At 43.7% G+C, this 22,593-nt stretch overlaps 1 long non-coding RNA gene across 1 annotated transcript; it reads right to left on the reverse strand.

Annotated features, from left to right (window-relative positions):
• Positions 1 to 12,892: 12,892 nt before the first annotated feature.
• On the reverse strand, positions 12,893 to 15,364 carry LOC131702783 (uncharacterized). The gene is made up of 2 exons (XR_009309536.1): positions 13,984 to 15,364; positions 12,893 to 13,404 (listed from the first exon to the last, which is right to left on the reverse strand). It is a non-coding gene; the product is annotated as an uncharacterized LOC131702783 (long non-coding RNA).
• Positions 15,365 to 22,593: the final 7,229 nt, after the last annotated feature.

Here is a 22,593-nt window from a genome sequence, read left to right on the forward strand (position 1 = left end):
TGTTTCACTGATCTGTCATGAGGGGTGTTTGTGCTGCACTGTGGGTCACTGATCTCTCATGTGGGGTGTTTGTGCTGCACTGTGGGTCACTGATCTGTCATAAGGGGTTTTTGTGTTTCACTGATCTGTCATGTGGGGTGTTTGTGCTGCACTGTGGGTCACTGATCTGTCATAAGGGGTTTTTGTGTTTCACTGATCTGTCATGTGGGGTGTTTGTGCTGCACTGTGTTTCACTGATCTGTCATGAGGAGTGTTTGTGTTTCACTGATCTGTCATGTGGGGTGTTTGTGCTGCACTGTGTTTCACTGATCTGTCATGTGGGGTGTTTGTGCTGCACTGTGGGTCACTGATCTGTCATGAGGGGTGTTTGTGTTTCACTGATCTGTCATGTGGGGTGTTTGTGCTGCACTGTGGATCACTGATCTGTCATGTGGGGTGTTTGTGTTTCACTGATCTGTCATGTGGGGTGTTTGTGCTGCACTGTTTTTCACTGATCTGTCATGAGGAGTGTTTGTGCTGCACTGTGTTTCACTGATCTGTCATGTGGGGTGTTTGTGCTGCACTGTGGGTCACTGATCTGTCATGAGGGGTGTGTTTGTGCTGCACTGTGTTTCACTGATCTGTCATGTGGGGTGTTTGTGCTGCACTGTGGGTCACTGATCTGTCATGTGGGGTTTTTGTGCTGCACTGTGGGTCACTGATCTGTCATGAGGGGTGTTTGTGTTTCACTGTGGGTCACTGATCTGTCATGAGGAGTGTTTGTGTTTCGCTGATCTGTCATGTGGGGTGTTTGTGCTGCACTGTGTTTCACTGATCTGTCATGAGGAGTGTTTGTGTTTCACTGATCTGTCATGTGGGGTGTTTGTGCTGCACTGTGGGTCACTGATCTGTCATGTGGGGTGTTTGTGCTGCACTGTGGGTCACTGATCTGTCATGAGGGGTGTTTGTGTTTCACTGATCTGTCATGTGGGGTGTTTGTGCTGCACTGTGGGTCACTGATCTCTCATGTGGGGTGTTTGTGCTGCACTGTGGGTCACTGATCTGTCATGAGGGGTGTTTGTGTTTCACTGATCTGTCATGTGGGCTGTTTGTGCTGCACTGTGGGTCACTGATCTGTCATGTGGGGTGTTTGTGTTTCACTGATCTGTCATGTGGGGTGTTTGTGCTGCACTGTGTTTCACTGATCTGTCATGAGGAGTGTTTGTGTTTCGCTGATCTGTCATGTGGGGTGTTTGTGCTGCACTGTGGGTCACTGATCTGTCATGTGGGGTGTTTGTGCTGCACTGTGGGACACTGATCTGTCATGAGGGGTGTTTGTGTTTCACTGATCTGTCATGTGGGGTGTTTGTGCTGCACTGTGGGTCACTGATCTCTCATGTGGGGTGTTTGTGCTGCACTGTGGGTCACTGATCTCTCATGTGGGGTGTTTGTGCTACACTGTGGGTCACTGATCTCTCATGTGGGGTGTTTGTGCTGCACTGTGGGTCACTGATCTCTCATGTGGGGTGTTTGTGCTGCACTGTGGGTCACTGATCTGTCATGTGGGGTGTTTGTGTTGCACTGTGGGTCACTGATCTGTCATAAGGGGTGTTTGTGTTTCACTGATCTGTCATGTGGGGTGTTTGTGCTGCACTGTGGGTCACTGATCTGTCATGTGGGGTGTTTGTGGTGCACTGTGGGTCACTGATCTGTCATGTGGGGTGTTTGTGTTGCACTGTGCGTCACTGATCTGTCATAAGGGGTGTTTGTGTTTCACTGATCTGTCATGTGAGGTGTTTGTGCTGCACTGTGGGTCACTGCCACAAGGGGTCACTGTATTTTGGATAATGTTTTTTTTTTTTTTTTAAAAACCTTTATTTAAAAAGGAAGTCACGTTAAGATTCAAAATCTCTTTTTCAAGACAGATCTGACCAAGAGGGCAGCAATACAGAAACAATCACACACATTAACAGATTAACAGAAACATTTCAAAAATATTAATACCATGAAACAGTAATTAATCAGGACATTTCATTGGATTATTTGCAACTTTAAAATTAATTAAAACAAGTACATTTATCAGAAATAAAATTTCCCCCCTGATTTTTTTTAATCTGTTAATAATGAGATAGTTTGACATGCTTTTGAAGGTCGTTCCATGACCAGTGTTTGCTCTGCAGTTGATAGAATGTCATTCGCTTGGTCGTTATTGTTGTCTTTGACAGATTCCTGGAGTGTGTGGCTGTGTGCCTGAGTGACATCCAGAACTTAAGAGAAGTCGTTTCAATTCTGGTTCTTTCTTGAGGAGAGGTGACTTGTAGTGGTGAGTGTCAGGGTCAGTGTGGCTCGCTCCTGTGACTCTGAGCCCTGGAGCTGCTTTTAAGGGACAGTGTCCTGCAGAGTCTGCCTGTCTGCCCTCGACATTGTGTGAGGGCGTTTGTACCTGAGAATCAGGACTAGCTTCTCGTGATGAATGGGTTGCTGGCTGGAACATTTCTTTATGTAGTTCAGCATGTTAGTTCACATGTAGCTGACAGTGTGGATGTGCTCATCTTGCATTGCGAGTGTCAGCTGGTTCATGACTACAGTAATTCATGACGACAGTAACCTGCAAGTCACAGCTTGCACAGGTTCATCAACATTGTCAGTTATTGTCTGTACTTGTATCCTCATGTATCCAGTGTGCGCAGTGCTGTAGCAGACAGTGAGGAGTAGTGGAGCAACAATCAATCCATTTATCCATCCTCTGCCCTTAAATTTCCCGAGCTGCGATTACATATTGTTGAATCGATGCATGAGATGAGAGCCCAGTTTGGAGTCTGCTGTTGCCGTTGTCCCAGGAAATAAGTTGATCAAGCTCTAGAATTTAAAGGGGAGGTTCCATTGTTTCTAAGTTGATCGGATATGTTAATGAAAAATCATTTAAAATTAATTTTGTAGGTATAATTTATATCAATTAATAATCTGATTTATTCGTTGGTATGCTGCTTGATAAGATGATGTGAATATCGCTTCAGATCCGATATATTAGCCTAACAAAAATGCATAATTTAAAATGACTTTTGTAGGTATAATTTACATTAACATGTAGATCGGATACATTCGACAGTATTACGCTAGATAAGGGAATGTGAATATCCTTGTAATATATATTAGCAGCAAATAAATCATTTAAAATGAATTGTACGATTGTACATTTCTGATTGTGTATTTCTGTTTGTGTAACAAACGTTAACTAGCAAAACGTGTTGCGTATTGAAGTTATTTTGCATTTCTGGAGGTGCTTTTGTTTTGGGAAGCACTACAGTTTGGACAGCAGGTATGCGAGCGATTGTCCAAAAGTTAAAGCATGAGTTTCAATCATGGAAAACATTAAGCTCCATGCTGCGATCACTAACTAGGCCACGGAGCACATCAATCACAGGATGTACTTGAAAAACGTTGCTAATACAGTATTATTATTTAATATTTGTTCTTTCATTTATTTTACATACAGTATTTTGTATAATAAAGGACAGAAAATGAACAGGAAACTGGTTATCATAGTGCATGTATTTCAATTACAAGTTTGGGAAGAAACAATACATTCATTAATTAAAATCTAAAGAGTTAACGTCTTTGCTAAACCGTGGTAAATACCTGTAGTTCAATACCAACCATGATTTTGTGTTGTGAGAGAGATCATACAGTATATGCAGGCTACTATATATCAGCATCATTTTAAAATGGTAAATCCCTGTAGTGCAACAACCAATAAGACATGTAACGAGAAAGAGATACAGTATATTGAATTAAAGTGAATTATCACGATTTAAAATATTAGCTATACTAATATTAAAATGTATAAAATGACTTGCCCTGCTAATAATATTATGGATGCAGCATGTCATTATATTACTGAAACATTTTAATTTTGATTAAAGATTGACAACATTTTGACATGTAAAATCATTTAATATATAAATAAATCTCCGCGATCACACATAAACTACATCAGATTGACATCGATGTTATAGAAACATAAAAAGACAGGGGTTTAAAACAGTTTACCATTGAAACAGTCGTCGATCACACATTTTAAAGTTCATACGAAAAGACAGTGGCACGAACACGCACCAACATAGTACACGGGCAGATAAAAATAAAAAGCCATGCAGTGAACCTCCCCTTTAATCAAACTGTAGCCCTGCCTTACTTTTGTCTACTTTTAGAACATATGAACATAAGAAAGTTTACAAACGAGAGGAGGCCATTCAGCCCATCTTGCCCGTTTGGTTGTTAGTAGCTTATTGATCCCAGAATCTCATCAAGCAGCTTCTTAAAGGATCCCAGGGTGTCAGCTTCAACAACATTACTGAGGAGTTGGTTCCAGACCCTCACAATTCTCTGTGTAAAAAAGTGCCTCCTATTTTCTGTTCTGAATGCCCCTTTATCTAATCTGCATTTGTGACCCCTGGTCCTTGTTTCTTTTTTCAGTCCCCTGGGTCGACATTGTCTATACCTTTTAGGATTTTGAATGTTTGAATCAGATCACCGCGTAGTCTTCTTTGTTCAAGACTGAATAGATTCAATTCTTTTAGCCTGTCTGCATACGACATGCCTTTTAAACCCGGGATAATTCTGGCTGCTCTTCTTTGCACTCTTTCTAGAGCAGCAATATCCTTTTTGTAACGAGGTGACTAGAACTGAACACAATATTCTAGGTGAGGTCTTACTAAAGCATTGTAAAGTTTTAACATTACTTCCCTTGATTTAAATTCAACACTCCTCACAATATATCCGAGCATCTTGTTGGCCTTTTTTATAGCTTCCCCACATTGTCTAGATGAAGATATTTCTGAGTCAACATAAACTCCTAGGTCTTTTTCATAGTTCCCTTCTTCAATTTCAGTATCTCCCATATGATATTTATAATGCACATTTTTATTGCCTGCATGCAATACTTTACACTTTTCTCTATTAAATGTCATTTGCTATGTGTCTGCCCAATTCTAAGTGCTGTCTAGATCATTTTGAATGACCTTTGCTGCTGCAACAGTGTTTGCCACTCCTCCTATTTATGTGTCGTCTGCAAATTTAACAATTTTGCTTACTATACCAGAATCTAAATCATTAATGTAGATTAGGAAGAGCAGAGGACCTAATACTGATCCCTGTGGTACACCACTGATTTCTCCTCTAATCAGTACTTTCTGTTTTCTACATGTTAACCACTCCCTAATCCATGTGCATGCATTTGCACCCATGTGCATCCCCTGGTCAGCTGTCCAGCTCACTGCTGCAGAAGTTTGTTTGGGGCTGGGACAAATGGACTTGTGTGTTTTAGCCATTTGTTAATCTTTGAAGAGGACCTGCAAGTTTGTCTTTCAGTCTTCCCTGCAATAATGATGGACTTTATTTATTTGAGAATCTGTGTTGGAAAATGTGCTATTTGACGGTGAAGTTGTTTTTAAAAAAAAACAAGTAAAGAAAATGTACATGATCTCCAACTCGCTATTTGACAAATAACAATTAAAAAATGAAAGCCTGTGTGATGCTTATTTCCCTGCAAGCCCTTTTCTTTGCCCACTGGAGCACACAGCCTCTTATGGGGGTTTGGAACCACAAATCACTGCATCTTAAACACACAGCTCTAGAGTCCGTAACTACAGCATGTACTGTACCGGTTATTGTGTGTGTTTTAATGAAGTCTGCTGCTGTACTTGGCTGGCTGTGAGCTTTTGCTTTACCAACAAACAAGGAATTAAACAAAACAAAAGCAGCTCCGTTCCCAGCCTAGCGTGAGATTGATTTATTTTATCTACAATGGGAAGTGCTTTAGACTGAACAACCTCAAGCTCCCTTCATCTTGTCACAGCTCCGCACTGTGATATAAAGTCTATTTCCTGTACATTGTCATTATTTTTTGTGTTTTATTTATTGTGATTATTATTTTAAGAATGTATCGGAAATGTCTTTGTTTTTGCACAGTGGTAAGGTTAATCCGAGTCATTACAGTGGGCAACTGAGCTGTGTTAAGATAAAACTTTTTTTTGAAGAGCAAGAGCTTCGTTCTGCCTGTCTTCATAAAGTTCACTGCCTGCTTTGCCCATTGTTGTAACCTGCTTGACAAAGCCACGCTGAATTAATCAGCTCACTGGGGGTGGGGGTGGGGGTGTGTCTATTTATTATTATTTTCTTAGCAGACGCTCTTATCCAGCACGACTTACAATTGTTATAAGATATCACATTATTTTTTACATACAATTCCCCATTTATATAGTGGGGTTTTTACTGGAGCAATCTAGGTAAAGAAAGTACCTTGCTCAAGAGTACAGCAGCAGTGTCCCCCATCTAGGATTGAACCCACAACCTTCCGGTCAAGAGTCCAGAGCCCTAACCACTACTCCACACTGCTGCCCGTATTTGTTTGACTCTGTCAAAGATACAATAGAAGTGACTCTTTTATTTTAGATATTTTCAAGGCAGTAATCTCCTCCATGTTGTACAAATCATTAATCCAGTTCAAGTCACAAATGAGTGCAGTGGTACAGCTGGCAGGATGGCTCAGTTGGTAGAGCACAGGGCCCTGATTCCCAGGGTTGGTGGTCCAAACCCTGTGCAATGTGCATGTTTTTCTGGTTTTTTTTTTCAAGTTGGTTAATTTGCCTTGTAGGCAATGTAAACCTAACATCAAGGACAGCTGCTAGGTGTCGCAGTGGGGTTGGTCCCTGTGCTTAAATGCTGTTTACTTTAAGAGACTGGGTTCAAATCGAGGCTGCAGATTGAAATCTTCTGTTTTTACAGCACCTTGTAGTTTGAATCTGTCAAAGACACGATAGAAGTGACTCTTTTATTGGATAGTTCCAATGGAGTGATCTGCATTTTCTACAAATCATTAGTTAATCTACTGGAGGTCATTTGAGAGCAGGAGAGAGCAGCTGTCTGGCTGGCTCAATTGGTAGAGCACTGGACTCTGGCTTCCAAGGTTGTTGGTTAATCTGTCGATTTAAAAACTATTGTTAAATTTACCTTTTTATCAGGTTTATAAGGTTTGGCTTTGAATCCAGTTTGTCACAAATGAAACAAAGCTGAGAATCACCTTAGCCCCCAGGTCCACACCACACAATGTAATAATGTGTTTCACGCAGCAGGAGACCCAGTCAGCTGGATAGCTCTGTTGGTAGAGCAGGGGACTGTGATTCCCCAGGTAGTGAGTTCAAACCCTTGTTAAGGGTATGTTTTTCCTTTTCATTTTCAAACACTTTGCCCATTTTGATAGACTTGGGTTTACATAACAGGACGTGTTTTCATACAATAATATAAAGAGGGTGATATAAGGGCTTCTGTGCAATGCTGGCTCGTCACAAGCAGACAGGTGGTGCAGTGGGCTAGTTTGCTGGTATGCTGTGTTGGTTGCTGTGGGGGACTGGGTTCAAATCCAGGTGCGTTTCTCCTTTGTTTTCAAAGACTTAGTTAATTTCTTATATAAGGCAATGAAAAAGCAGACTCCTCCATGGAAGTGAGATGGGTTGGAATCCATTTCAAGTCACAAATGAAACGAAGCTGAGTATCACATTAGCTCCAGGTCCACACCACACAATATAATAATGTGTTTCACGCAGTAGGAGAACCAGTCAGCTGGAAAGCTCTGTCAGTAAAGCAGGGGACTGTGATTACCACGGTAGCGGGTTCAAGTCCCGCATGTATATTCTTCTTCATATTAATTCATTTTGACCTTTTGTGAGCTTGGTTTTAAATCCATTTCGTCACAAGTCTCTCTCAAGCTGGTGTTTATGGCTCCCCAGGTCTACATCACAACATGTAATAATGCTTTGACCTGGCCCCTTCATAAGCAGGCTGGATAGCTCACCTTGTTTCCTAGAATTCTGGGTTCAAACCCACCAGGTGTTGATTGCATGTGTATATTCCTCTTTTTCTCTTCAAAAATGTTCTCCTTATTGATAAAGCAAGTGCCACGAAAGCGGGCCAGGTGGTCCAGTTGTCTGATCTGGTGTCCTCAAATGCAGGAAATGAGCCCCAATGTATTTATTGTACACAGAATGGATTGAAGCCGTGCTGTGCAGCTCAGCGTGGTGTTCGGCAGCTCTCTGGCTGGCTCGCTCGGTATATGAATTGAAGCGTGCTGTGCAGCTCAGCGTGGTGTTCGGCAGCTCTCTGGCTGGCTCGCTCGGTATATGAATTGAAGCGTGCTGTGCAGCTCAGCGTGGTGTTCGGCAGCTCTCTGGCTGGCTCTCTGGGTATATGAATTGAAGCCGTGCTGTGCAGCTCAGTGTGGTGTTCGGCAGCTCTCTGGCTGGCTGGCTCGGTATATGAATTGAAGCGTGCTGTGCAGCTCAGCGTGGTGTTCGGCAGCTCTCTGGCTGGCTCTCTGGGTATATGAATTGAAGCCGTGCTGTGCAGCTCAGTGTTGTGTTCAGCAGCTCTCTGGCTGGCTGGCTCAGTATATGAATTGAAGCCGTGCTGTGCAGCTCAGCGTGGTGTTCGGCAGCTCTCTGGCTGGCTCGCTCGGTATGGTTTGGATTCAGGCACCCCGCCTGGGCCTTTGAGCGCGTCTGGTTTTTGTGTGATTCTCAGCACTCTGGCTGGCTCAGTATGGTTTTGGACGTGCATTACCTCTTTCCGTCGCTGGGTGGAGTCTTGAGCATACATTCAGCAGTAGTTGGTCATGACATTTCAGAATCCATAACCTCCTACTGCTGCAAGTATGCCTAAGTCGTTTTTCATTCATTTCACACTGATTTTATTATTTTGTATTATTAAATGTTCGAGTTATTGGTTTATTAGTCCACTGTTTACATCCTAGTGCGTTTCAATGTTGTTGTTTTTTTTTTGTCAAAAAACAAAGTGATATTTTCATGAAAAACATTTACATTTAAAAAAAAAGTTAAAAAACACGCCGACCAGTGGAGTAACGAGGAATTGCATGCTTCTCCTATGTGTGGGTTACACTTGGTGCACTGTTCACTGTGCTGTACTTTCATTTTTAAAGAATGAACCTTATAGACAATGTTACACACTATCCCACCTTAAGCCGACAGATAGCACAGGAGTCTGGTTGGCTAGGTATGTGACTGTTGGTGGACAGGGTTCAAACCTTGGCAGAAAAATTCAACGTGATGTTAAATGCCTTATTTTTTACATTTATTGTTCCAGAATCTTTGATGTAATGTTAAAGGTGAACTCAGCAGGGGGGTCTGTGCTGCTGGTCTATTTCAGCATCCTTGCAACCCCTCAGCTGCACACATGAAGAATTCAAATACTGGGGAGCATCTGAGGCGCTTTGAGAGCTTTCTGATTGGTGTAGTTGGTAGCGTATCGGCTTCAAATTCTCTTGACAGGTGTTTCAAGTTCCATATGAGACACAAGTTATGTTTTTTTCCCTCATTTTCAGAAATATTGTTTAATTTACCTTATAGAGCTACTGTATAATAGGGTTGGGTTTGATAATCCCTCCTCTCTTCAGTGGCATGGAACTCTGCATGCGTGTGCAGTCTCTGACAAGGGAAGTGAATCTCATATACCAGGTTAGAGTGTTGGTCTGTCACAAGCAGCCAGGTGGTGCAGTGGGCTAGTTCCCTAACTTTGCCTGCCTTTCACCTTGGAGGTCTGGGTTCACAGGACAAGTGAACTGAGTTTAAAACCAGACCCACAATTCAATGGCACAGCATGACTGGTGTTCTCTGATTAAGAGTCTTAAAAAAAGAATTGATAAATAAACCCCAGAGTTGTGTTTGATGTCTTGTGTTGTGTGCTTGTTTTGTTTCTCCACAGCGTCTGTTTGTTTGAATCTGTCAGATACAACAGAAGTGACTCTTTTATTGGATATTTTCAAGGCAGTAATCACCTCCATGTTGTACAGATCATTAGTCCAGTTCAAGTCACAAATGACTGCAGCAGTACAACTGGTAGGATGGCTCAGTTGGGAGAGCACAGGGCCCTGATTCCCAGGGTTGGTGGTTCAAACCCCGTGCAACGTGCATGTTTTTCTTGGTTTTTTTTTCAAGTTGGTTATTTTACCTTGTAGGCAATGTAAATCTAACTTCAGGGACAGCTGCTAGGTGGTGCAGTGGGGTCAGTCCCTGTGCTTAAATGCTCTTTCCCTTGAGACACTGGGATCATATCCAGGATACAGATTGAAATCTTCTGTTTTCACAGCACCTTGTAGTTTGAATCTGTCAAAGACATGATAGAAGTGACTCTTTTATTGGATATTTCCAATGGAGTGATATACATTTTGTACAAATCATTAGTTAATGTACTGGAGGTCATTTGGCAGCAGGAGAGAGTATCTCTCTGGCTAGCACAGGTGGTAGAGCACTGGATTCTGACTTCCAAGGTTGTTGGTTCAAGTCACATGTAAAGCACAAGTGTTAACCTATTGATTTCAAAAATGTTGTTAAACTTACCTGTTTATAAGGTTTGGTTTTGAATCCAGTTCATCACAAATTAAACAAAGCTAAGAATCACCTTAGCCCCCAGGTCCTCACCACACAATGTAATAATGTGTTTCAAACAACATCAGCACCAGTCGGCTGGATAGCTCTGTTGGTAGAGCAGAGACCCGTGATTCCCTGGGTAGCGGGTTCAAACCCGGGGCAGGTGTTTCCTTTTCATTTTCAAACACTTTACCTATTTTGATAGACTTGTGTTTACGTAACAGGACAAGGGGTCAGTGGTCTAAGCATACAAATAATATAAAGAGGATGATATAAGGGCTTCTGTGCAAAGCTGGGTTGTCACGAGCAGACAGGTGGTGCAGTGGGCTTGTTCACTAGCATGCAGTGCTGTTCACATTGGGGGACTGGGATCAAATCCCGGTGAGTTCCTTGTTTGTTTTCAAAGACTTGGTTAATTTCTTATATAAGACAATGAAAAAGCAGACTACTCCGTGGAAGTAAGATGGACTGGGTTCAAATCCAGGCGAGTTCTTTGCTTGTTTCAAAGAATGTGTTAATTGAGCTTATATATAGTGTGAACCAAAGCATTCCTGTGGGAGCTGGTGGCGCAGTGGCTATGCTGATGGCCTTCTCTCCCTGAAGATGGTGGTTCGAATCCTGGTCCCGGAGGCGAGTTCCTGAGGTAAGTAATGCTGTTGGTTGTGAGTCATGGTGGTGGTTGTAAATCTGGGTGTTGACTGTAAGTAATGATGCAGGTTGTAACTAACGATGTTGGTTGTGTCTCCACAGACGGAGGAGGGCAGTGTGCCCTGAAGAGGAGCCGGAAGAGGATGAAGAGGGGGCTGGGGCCCCCGGCTGTGGGGGGAGTGGAAGATGGGGGTGTTGGTACCAGAGAGGAGGAAAAGAAGGAGGTGGTGTAAACATGGGGGAGCAGGCAGGGATATTCCTTTTGCCCTGCCATCTGACAGGGAGCGTTAAGATCGCTTTATGTCCTAGAATCATCTCTAGAGCTCAGCTGATCGGGCCCATTGCAGGGCAAAAGGCAAGGTAACATCCCTGCCTGCTCCCCCATGTTTACACCTCCTGCTTTTCCTCCCCCCATGGTACCAACACCCCCGTCTTCCACTCCCCCCGCGGCCGGGGGCCCAAGCCCCCTCTTCATCCTCTTCTGGCTCCTCTTCAGGGCACACTGCCCTCCTCCGTCTGTGGAGACACAACCAACATCGTTAGTTACAACCTGCATCATTACTTACAGTCAACACCCAGATTTACAACCACCACCATGACTCACAACCAACAGCATTACTTACCTCAGGAACTCGCCTCCGGGACCAGGATTCGAACCACCGTCTTCAGGGAGAGAAGGCCATCAGCATAGCCACTGCGCCACCAGCTCCAACAGGAATGCTTTGGTTCACACTATATATAAGCTCAATTAACACATTCTTTGAAACAAGCAAAGAACTCGCCTGGATTTGAACCCAGTCCATCTTACTTCCACGGAGTAGTCTGCTTTTTCATTGTCTTATATAAGAAATTAACCAAGTCTTTGAAAACAAAGGAGGAACTCACCTGGATTTGAACTCAGTCCCCAAAGGTAAGCAGCACAGCATGCTAGTGAACTAGCCCACTGCACCACCTGTCTGCTTGTGACTGCCTTGCTGTCTAACCTTGTATATGAGGTTCACTTCCCTTGTCAGAGGTCGCACTGCAGGAGTTGAGAATCCTGGCGCTGACTGCACAGTTGCAGTCTTTCATGCCACTGAAGAGAGGAGGGATTATGAAACACCCCTGTTACACAGCAGGGCTCGGAGGTAAATACCAGGGATACCAGGTCAATGCTATGAGTGTTAACACTAATCATATATATAATAACTGTGTGGCTTCCAGAGGAACATGTGTTTTTTATATTGTGTTCCTCGTCAAGCTGTGGAATCTGAAGCTGCGCAGCAGAAATGATTCCACTTCCAGCAGGTTGACTTTGTGCAAAGTTTCTATTCTGATGTAAACTTTCATCCCCCCCGAGCACTGTACTGTCTCCACTAAATCATTATTACTGATGAACCAACGGGAGCGCCAAGCCTTCCTCAATAGGCAAAGCTAGCGCTGCTGTTGAGGGTGAGCGTGCCTCAGCACTGCCAGCAAGCACTCGGGCGCTGGGGAGCAAAGCAGCACAAGAGCCTGGATGTCTTGGCTTTGCGGGAGTGAAGGGAGCTCTGTGAACACTGTCCTGTCCTTTCTGCAGAGGAAACGGAAGATTAGCATGGAAAGCGACCCCTTAGAGGAAGGACAGCGTTCTGATCAAGGACAGGTGGAGGGCCATGAAAAGGCTTCAGAGGCTTCTAGTCGTAGTTTAAAGTTTCAGCCAATAAAAGTGACACGTTGTGTGTCTGTATTGTAGCTGCGATTACTGCCTGGTGATTGAGAATAAATATGTATAGATCCCCTTTCAGGGCTTGTTGTGTGACAGGATGCTGCATGGAGCCATGAAGAAGGGAAACGTCCACACAGTATGTATTTCCAAACGTCCGGATTTATTAAAGAAAAAGGCTTGAAAGTAAAACAATCTCCCCTCTACGAGCAATGGTAATGGAAGGGCTGCAGTCCCCAGCAAAAACACACTCTGTTACCCACAAGCCTCCTGCACCAAACTGGGCTCCTTTTAAAATAGCAGAAAGGAGAAAATGTGGTTTGTCTTACCAAACACACACGATGCGAACAGTCAGTCAATATGTAGCGGTATTGTGAAGCGGGATGTGGGGCTGCTCAATGCCTTGCTCACTGGGTGTGCTTCTATTCTTTTAAACAAAGTAAGGAGAGGAGAGGGGGAGCAGAGAGTAAAGAGGAGAGGAGAGAGAGGGGGAGGAGAAGAGGGTGGAGAGGGGAGAGGTGGAGAGGGCAGCAGCAGTATTCCTCAGTCCAGGAAGGACAGCTCCATGCACTCCCCAGCCTCAGGGTGAAGCATGCGGGTCGCCAGCCGCTCCATATCATCCAGGCTCAACAAGCACAGCCTCCGCTCGTAATCCTGAGAGAGAGGCAGAGGGAGAGACAGAGTCACAACTACACGCTGCTCTACACCTGCATTTCAGAGTGTGTGTGCATCTCTGTGTCACTGTACAGCTGTGTCTGTGTGTGTCTGTATAACATTGTGCATGTGCTGCAGCTAGGATTGTGTGTGTAGCAGTGTTTATTGTGTTCAATTTATCTTGTGTAGCTGCTCCAGCCTCTCACTGCGTGTGTCTGTTTGTGTGTGTGTTTATTGTGTTCAGGTTACCTTGTGTAGCTGCTCCAGACTCTCACTGTGTGTCTGTGTCTGTGTGTGTGTGTATATAGCAGTGTGTGTTTTTATTGTGTTCAGGTTACCTTGTGTAGCTGCTCCAGACTCTCACTGTGTGTCTGTGTGTGTGTGTATATATAGCAGTGTGTGTTTATTGTGTTCAGGTTACCTCGTGTAGCTGCTCCAGACTCTCACTGTGTGTGTGTGTGTGTGTGTGTGTGTTTATTGTGTTCAGGTTACCTCGTGTAGCTGCTCCAGACTCTCACTGTGTGTGTGTGTGTGTGTGTGTGTATATAGCAGTGTGTGTGTTTACTGTGTTCAGGTTACCTTGTGTTGCTGCTCCAGACTCTCACTGCGTCGGCAGGGCTGAAGTGTTTGTTCAGAAGAGCAGACAGGCTGTGCCACACTGACCCGGGGTGAGGCGAGGCGTGAGAGGAGGTGTGAGAGGAGGGGCGAGACGAGGGGTGAGAGGAAGGGCGAGGGGTGACAGGAGGGGTGAGGCGAGGGGTGAGAGGAGGGGTGTGGCGAGGGTGAGGGGTGAGGTCTGAGAGGAGGGGTGACACGGAGTGCTGTTCTTGCTCGGGTGACACTTTCTCTGTTGGGGGCGTCACAACGAGTTCAGCTTGGAATCGGGAGCGATGGAGTCGTGTGACAGTCTGTGCTCATCTGAGAGAGAGAGAGAGAGAGGGAGGGGGAGAAACAGGAGAGATTCAAGACCAGGTAGATTAACTCTTAGCTGCTGACTCGGTGTAATTTCATAACTTTTGTTACGATGACAAAACACGTCATATCTCTGCCGTCCAATCAGCAATTTTGTTTTTTTAAAGTATGAGTCATAGCCATGACTACGGGGCTTGTCATGATACCATTGGTTTAGGGCTAGGGTGGGCGGGACATATAATATTTTGATTACAAGGGCGAGTCTCTGCTGGCGCCATTGTGACTGAGTGCACAGCAGAGTCGAAGCTCTGTATCTCCAGTTTTACAATCCCAAGAGTGCTAATCTACATATCATCTAAACGGGAGGTACTTGGGCTAATTAACCATATTGTTGTTGTTTTTTTTTTCAACTTGATATTGTTTTTTTGTGCCGAGTACATCTGCAGTGTTTATTTTTGTTTTGTTTTCGCTGTGTCTCGTGTGCTCGCTTGCTTGCTGGGCAGGGCTAACTTCATGACCGCTGTAGACGAGAGGAGCTACTGTACCAACACCACGTTTCGTTTTGTTTGTTTGTTTTTTTAAACATCTTTCTTATAGTTAGTTTCACATACGTTTTTATTTTAGACTTGTTTTTCCTCAGGAGAGAAGGCAAAACTAACAGGTCTATCGCATGTGATGCAAAGTTAGGCGTTTGTGTACGTCTGTGTTTTACTTTTTCTAGTCGATTCGTTATTTCTCTGTAGTCGTTATTATTATTTAATTATGCATCTATTATTTTTTAACTTTTTTTATTCGATGTGTAAAAGAATGAGGAAAACACCTTGTTTAGTTTTTATTTTTACGTTGTGTATGTAGCCTATGTAAAATACAAAGACATTTAGCTGGAGTTATTATTTAGCCATGTATTTTATTACTCGTTTACTGTGTGTAAAGAACAGAAAACATTATTTAGCTGTTGTCACTATTATTATTTAGCCATGTATTTTATTACTTGTTTACTTTTTTATGTGTGTGAAAAAGGATGGAGCAGAATTTTAATATTAGTATTAATATTATTATTATTATTATTATTATTAATTGGTATTTATTTTAATGTTTTATGTGGGTGTGTGTAAGCCAGAAAATGGATGGAGACAATCAGCTCTAGCATGTGGTTTAGTCACTGAAGAGGAGGAGGGCCCTGACTGAGGAAGAGATCGAGGGCATGTATGCCATGGAGGAGGACCTCCCTGATGAAGAGCTGCTGCAGGAGGATGAGGAGGAGGAGGAGGAGGAGAGTGATCTGGAGGAGCCCCAGTCCAGCACTTCAACTGCAGGGTAGTTTTGATAATAAATATATACAGCACAATATGGAAGGTTTTATTTTTTTTGTCTCCCTCCCTCCCAAATAAAATTCTTAATTTCAAAGTTTTATTTGTAATATACTTTTTTTTTCAAGTAAAAAAATTAAACATTTTACTTGATAACTTGTGTGTTGTTTCTTTATTTTCGTACTGAAATATAATTGTATCTCAAACAGGGCAATAGTGTTTCCAGTCTCACTTTTTGCCAAGTTTTAACCCTGGTCTGCCTTTGCCATTTCGGAGGTTGATTTTTGTAAAATACTAGGCATTGCAAAACCTTATCTAGCTCTGCAACTGTTCAAGATATTTCAATTCTGATTTCAGATTTGAATTCCTTGGAAAATTGTGCAGCTACAATATACTCTTTAAGTTTTTTTTTTTTATATAACACTTGGAAAGAGGTTGAAATTGACCATTTTTAAAAATATTATTTATTATTTTTCATATTTCGATAATTTTTTGGGAGGTGTAGCTCATATGAAAATAAAATCACCCCACAACAAAATAAATTACATCAATGGAAAGATCTACTTAATGCCTTTCTGTAGGTGTATTGAGTTTTCATTTCTGATTTAAGGTTCCAAAACTACAAGTGTTTAAACAGAAAGTGTTCATGTTTATGACCGGATATGTTTATTCCCCGTAGGCAGCATAGGGTTAAAACACTTCATGCAACTCAATGATGATAAAAGATTGAAAACACTTTGTTTGCAGGTGTTACTGTTAATAGATATATGTAGAATAACATGCATCCTTTTTAACTGAGTGCTGAGCTGTGCTGTGCTGTGCTGTGCTGTTCAGCCTACCTGCCAGCGCCTTGCCTTTGTAGAGGAGTCCCTGTTGATTGACAGGTATGTTGAGCCTGTCAGAGACCAGACTCCAGACTGTGGAGACCTTCTCATCCTCACAGACCTGTCAAGAGACAAGAACATACAGACACACACTGAGGGGATAAGCATTAAACACTGAAACTACATCTTCATCAGTACACAAGCCTCGAGTGAAGCGACACCCCTCATCTGCACCATGCAAATGCACTTAGTGTCATTTCAAACGGGATTGAGATTATTATGCTCAAGAGCTAAAAGGCAGTAACAACGTACGCTTTTAAGAAAGCCCTCAGGACACGTGACGACATCCCCTCCTTGACAACGTCCTGTCCTCCTGTAGGAAGTGTCTCTTTACCTCAGCAATACCTGAGCTGGGAAGGTACACATTTTAAAGGGCCTTGGTTTGCAGCAATGCAGTTCAACCCACTCTGTGATGTTTTATGTTCTGTTACCAAACAACCGCTGACTTGCCCAGTCGTAGAAAGTAGAAGTAGAAAATTTGGTTTGTCTTACCAAACACACACAATGCGAACAGTCAGTCAATATGTAGCGGTATTGTGAAGCGGGATGTGGGGCTGCTCAATGCCTTGCTCACTGGGTGTGCTTCTATTCTTTTAAACAAAGTAAGGAGAGGAGAGGAGAGGGGGAGCAGAGAGTAAAGAGGAGAGGAGAGGGGAGAGGGGAGAAGAGAGGGGAGAGGTGGAGAGGGCAGAGCAGTATTCCTCAGTCCAGGAAGGACAGCTCCATGCACTCCACAGCCTCAGGGTGAAGCATGCAGGTCGCCAGCCGCTCCATATCATCCAGGCTCAACAAGCGCAGCCTCCGCTCGTAATCCTGAGAGAGAGGCAGAGGGAGAGACACAGAGTCACAACTACACGCTGCTCTACACCTGCATTTCAGAGTGTGTGTGCTGCAGCTGTGATTGTGTGTGCGTCTCTGTGTCACTGTACAGCTGTGTCTGTGTGTGTTTGTATAACAGTGTGCATGTGCTGCAGCTAGGATTGTGTGTGTAGCAGTGTTTATTGTGTTCAATTTATCTTGTGTAGCTGCTCCAGACTCACTGTGTGTGTGTGTCTGTGTGTGTAGCAGTGTCTGTGTTTATTGTGTTCAATTTACCTTGTGTAGCTGCTCCAGCCTCTCACTGTGTGTGTGTCTGTGTGTGTGTGTGTGTGTATAGCAGTGTGTGTTTATTGTGTTCAGGTTACCTTGTGTTGCTGCTCCAGACTCTCACTGCGTCGGCAGGGCTGAAGTGTTTGTTCAGAAGAGCAGGCAGGCTGTGCCACACTGACCCGGGGTGAGGCGAGAAGTGAGAGGAGGGGTGAGCTGTGCTGTGCTGTGCTGTTCAGCCTACCTGCCAGCGCCTTGCCTTTGTAGAGGAGTCCATGTTGATTGACAGGTATGTTGAGCCTGTCAGAGACCAGACTGCAGACTGTGGAGACCTTCTCATCCTCACAGACCTGTCAAGAGACAAGAACACACAGACACACAGTGAGGAGATGAGCATTAAACACTGAAACTACATCTTCATCCTCACAGGACAGGCGAGAGACAAGAACACACACACACACACACAGTGAGGGGATGAGCATTAAACACTGAAAATACATCTTCATCAGTAAGCAAGCCTCGAGTGAAGTGACATCCCTCATCTGCCACCATGCAAATGCACTTAGTGTCATTTCAAACGGGATTGAGATTATTATGCTCAAGAGCTAAAAGGCAGTAACAACGTGCGCTTAGAAATAATAAAACAATGTTTTTAAGAAAGCCCTCAGGACACGTGTCGACATCCCCTCCTTGACAACGTCCTGTCCTCCTGTAGGAAGTGTCTCTTTACCTCAGCAATACCTGAGCTGGGAAGGTACACATTTTAAAGGGCCTTGGTTTGCAGCAATGCAGTTCAACCCACTCTGTGATGTTTTATGTTCTGTTATCAAACAACCGCTGACTTGCCCAATCGTAGAAAGTAGAAGTAGAAAATGTGGTTTGTCTTACCAAACACACACAATGCGAACAGTCAGTCAATATGTAGCGGTATTGTGAAGCGGGATGTGGGGCTGCTCAATGCCTTGCTCACTGGGTGTGCTTCTATTCTTTTAAACAAAGTAAGGAGAGAAGAGGACAGTGGGAGGAGAGAGTACAGAGGAGAGGAGAGAGGGGAGAGGGGAGAAGAGAGGGGAGAGGTGGAGAGGGCAGAGCAGTATTCCTCAGTCCAGGAAGGACAGCTCCATGCACTCCACAGCCTCAGGGTGAAGCATGCAGGTTGCCAGCCGCTCCATATCATCCAGGCTCAACAAGCGCAGCCTCCGCTCGTAATCCTGAGAGAGAGGCAGAGGGAGAGACAGAGTCACAACTACACGCTGCTCTACACCTGCATTTCAGAGTGTGTGTGCTGCAGCTGTGATTGTGTGTGCGTATCTGTGTCACTGTACAGCTGTGTCTGTGTGTGTTTGTATAATAGTGTGCATGTGCTGCAGCTAGGATTGTGTGTGTAGCAGTGTTTATTGTGTTCAATTTATCTTGTGTAGCTGCTCCAGACTCACTGTGTGTGTGTGTGTGTGTGTGTGTGTGTTTATTGTGTTCAGGTTACCTTGTGTTGCTGCTCCAGACTCTCACTGCGTCGGCAGGGCTGAAGTGTTTGTTCAGAAGAGCAGGCAGGCTGTGCCACACTGACCCGGGTTTGAGGCGAGGAGTGAGAGGAGGGGTGAGGCGAGGGGTAAGAGGAGGGGTGAGCTGTGCTGTGCTGTGCTGTGCTGTTCAGCCTACCTGCCAGCGCCTTGCCTTTGTAGAGGAGTCCCTGTTGATTGACAGGTATGTTGAGCCTGTCAGAGACCAGACTCCAGACTGTGGAGACCTTCTCATCCTCACAGACCTGTCAAGAGACAAGAACACACAGACACACAGTGAGGGGATGAGCATTAAACACTGAAACTACATCTTCATCAGTACACAAGCCTCGAGTGAAGTGACATCCCTCATCTGCCACCATGCAAATGCACTTAGTGTCATTTCAAATGGGATTAAGATTATTATGCTCATGAGCTAAAATGCAATAACAACGTGCGATTATAAACAATAAAGATGACCCCCAGTCAATATAGCCGGGGTAATCACACCCCCGTCAAACCGCACCCTGCTGATCAGAGCTCACAAAGACAAACACATTATTAAAAGCCACTCAGCAAACAGTCACAAGCGGGTCCGGACGGCCATTTGTTATTAAAAATGCGGGATTCAAAAACAACCGCTGCACTGAATAATAAACAAAGTAAACGAGATGCACTCACCTGGTTTAACGAGCGCTGTCCCTCGTAGTCTGTGTAAAACAATAGCAAACGCCTCCTCACATGGCGTCCTTCTTCCACAAACTTATCACATGAAATACAGTCGTTTCACACAGACACACGCCTCCGGCTGAGCTGTCCTCTGCTCTTTACAATTGGTAGCGAACTTCAGGGAGACAGACGAGGCTTTAGCTTTCATTTCCTATCCAATGCTGCCCTCGTGTGGACATTTGGTAGAACTGCTGTCGAGGGGTTGAATTGAGTGTTAACTAATTCTGCTTCATAAAATCAAATGAAACCTGCTGAAAAACGTCACGTTAGCATACTGAAATACACGCCGCTTGTAGTTTTCCATACACTTAACTAAAAACTGACACAAATATAAAATGTGACATTTCCAAAACTGACGCTGCTCTTTTATTTAAACAACTGCTCTATCAATACAATGGTCGTCGTGAATCTTGGTTATATTTCTACGTCTGTGATTAAATTATTGCAAACACCCGTATATACTTTCAGATACATTTTAAACCGCTATAAAAGAGAACTACAGTTGATTCCTTCACGCACGTTCCGGTTTAGAATCGTTGTTTTCTTTGGTTATTTCGAAACTGCCCGTTTTAAAATATGACTGATAGTAAAACAATTCTTCACTAAAAGCATGAAAATATAATACTATTAAAATACTGACGTGGACACGTGTACTAAAAAATGTTTTATTAATAATAAATGTATATTTTTAAACAGGTGCGCACCTTGGACAGCTATAGGGTCTATACAAATTAGGTAACGCATTTCTAACTTTTGATTCGCTAACTGCGTTCGCCAATCAGAAGTCATTTAATTTGTGACTTGTCTTTTATCCAATCAGATTGTTTAGGACATGACGTAACCGTTCCACTTTCTCTCCACGAGATAGCCGCATCGGTAAGGAATTCATCAAATAATCTTCCAGCGCCTCCCGACTGCAGTACCGGTGCGTGTCCACTGGAGGGAGCCGAGCGCCTCCGTGGCGGCGGCTCCGCATGACTCGAGCGCGTTTGCGACGTCCCTGCCCCGATTGGCCCGTCTGTCGCTGTTTGTGAAGATAGCGTTCGCAGTTTTCACTGTAAACCTCTGGAGCTTGGGAAGAGAAACTGCCCGTGAAAGCTGAGCGACCAAAACTGTGAAAAATTACATCGCTCTGATAAAAATAAGCTCGTTAACAATGCAGAGATGCCAGCTTATAAAAGCAGAACCTAGGAGAACAGCAGCAGCATTTCTTTTTTTAAGGCCAGGGGCTGCTAGCCTGTGAAATGAAAAGGCTCTTGGGTCTGGCAAGCCCGTAAAATTATTTCTGCTGTTTAATCTAGAACTGGTAATTGTAAACACACTGCATTTAAAATGAACAACCCCAACACAAATACTTCAACACAGATTTTTATTTATTTTTTTAAGTTGTAATTGTGTTTCTTCTGGATTAAGAAATAATATAAGAAATTAAGTCTTTTTTGTCTATTTATTATTATTTATTTCTTAGCAGATTCCTTATCCAGGGCGATTTACTCAGAAATATTGTTTAATTTAGCTTATGGAGCTACTGTATAATAGGGTTGGGTTTGATAATCCCTCCTCTCTTCAGTGGCATGCAACTCTGTGTGTGTGTGTGTGTGTGTGTGTGTGTGTGTGTGTGTGTGTGTGTGTGTGTGTGTGTGTGTGTGTGTGTGTGTGTGTGTGTGTGTGTGTGTGTGTGTGTGTGTGTGTGTGTGTGTGTGTGTGTGTGTGTGGTCTGACAAGGGAATTGAATCTCATATACCAGGTTAGAGTGCTAGACTGTCACAAGCAGTTAGGTGGTGCAGTGGGCTGGTTCACTAGCTCTTCCTGCCTTTCCCCTTGGAGGTCTGGGTTCAAAGCCAGCTCACAGGGCATGTGAACTGAGTTTGAAACCAGACCCACAATGCAATGGCACAGCATTACTGATGTCCTTTGATTAAGAGAAATGATAAATGAACACCAGAATTGTGTTTAAAGCCTTGTGTTGTGTGCTGGTTTTGTTTCTCCACAGCATCTGTTTGTTTGAATCTGTCAGATACAACAGAAGTGACCCTTTTATGGGATATTTTCAAGGCAGTAATCAACTCTGTTGTACAGATCATTAGGCCAGTTCAAGTCACAAATGAGTGCAGTGGTACAGCTGGCAGAATGGCTCAGTTGGTAGAGTACAGGGCCCTGATTTCCAGGGCTGGTGGTTCAAACCCTGCTCACGGTAGTTTTTTTATTCAAGTTGGTTAATTTGCCTTGTAGGCAATGTAAACCTAACATCAAGGACAGCTGCTAGGTGGTGCAGTGGGGGCGGTCCCTGTGCCTAAATGCTCTTTACCTTGAGAGACTGGGATCAAATCCAAGCTGCAGATTGATAGAAGTGACTCTTTTATTGGATATTTCCAATGATCTGCATTTTGTACAAATTATTAGTTAATGTACTGGAGGTAATTTGACAGAAGGAAAAAGCAGCTCTCTGGCTGGCTCAGTTGGTAGAGCACTGGACTCTGACTTCCAAGGTTGTTGGTTCAAGTCACATGTAAAGCACAAGTGTTAATCTATTGATTTCAAAAATATTATTAAACTTACCTGTTTATAAGGTTTGGTTTTGAATCCAGTTCATCACAAATTAAACAAAGCTAAGAATCACCTCTTAGCCCCCAGGTCCTCACCACACAATGTAATAATGTGTTTCAAACAACATCAGCACCAGTCGGCTGGATAGCTCTGTTGGTAGAGCAGAGACCCGTGATTCCCTGGGTAGCGGGTTCAAACCCGGGGCAGGTGTTTCCTTTTCAT

This window comes from Acipenser ruthenus, chromosome 30, assembly GCF_902713425.1.
Source record: "Acipenser ruthenus chromosome 30, fAciRut3.2 maternal haplotype, whole genome shotgun sequence".
NCBI classification, from domain to species: domain Eukaryota; kingdom Metazoa; phylum Chordata; class Actinopteri; order Acipenseriformes; family Acipenseridae; genus Acipenser; species Acipenser ruthenus.